We start from the raw sequence: 515 nt of genomic DNA, 5'->3' as shown, positions 1-515 counted from the left end.
AAACTATAAATCATGAAAATTCTTCATTCATACCTGCTGTTTTCATTCACATAAAAAGAGAGGCAGGACCAACTCTAGGAGATTCTCATGTAATTGGCTAAGGGAGACTAGAAGTCCAAAGGAATGGGCAAATGGAAGGGTTTGTGGAGAGTCTATACCATATATTATGATAATTCTTTTATTCTCTACTACGTTCATTTGTAAATAGAAAAGAGGTGGAAACAAAATCTGAATGATTTGAATGATTTGCTCAGGGAGAAGAAGGGGCAAGTGGGGAATCAGATTGAGTTCAGGGGTGTGTAGCTGAAAGAAACTTGGCAAACAGCACCACAATTACTTCTTCACACTCCCTACCTCCCAGTAACAGCTAAAGTATGACAGGAAAATTGCCTGTCAGTTTTTGAGAGGGTATGCTTCAATCAAATGTAGTAACTCGTAGTACTCAGTTGAGTGCTGTTGAACTTTTTGGGTCAGATCTCGGTAAAAGATGTCATGAGACAGCAGAATACATCATG

General features: G+C 38.8%; 1 protein-coding gene across 1 annotated transcript in view; it reads left to right on the top strand.

Moving 5' to 3' along the window:
* LOC119586440 overlaps nt 1–515 on the top strand; it is a gene marked incomplete in the record, with an annotated part of 52503 nt that overhangs the window by 50824 nt on the left and 1164 nt on the right.

This window comes from Penaeus monodon, chromosome 21 (assembly GCF_015228065.2).
Source record: "Penaeus monodon isolate SGIC_2016 chromosome 21, NSTDA_Pmon_1, whole genome shotgun sequence".
Lineage (NCBI taxonomy): Eukaryota > Metazoa > Arthropoda > Malacostraca > Decapoda > Penaeidae > Penaeus > Penaeus monodon.
The sequence above is the reverse complement of the archived record's forward strand: the minus strand, read 5'-3'. Positions and strand labels throughout refer to the sequence as shown.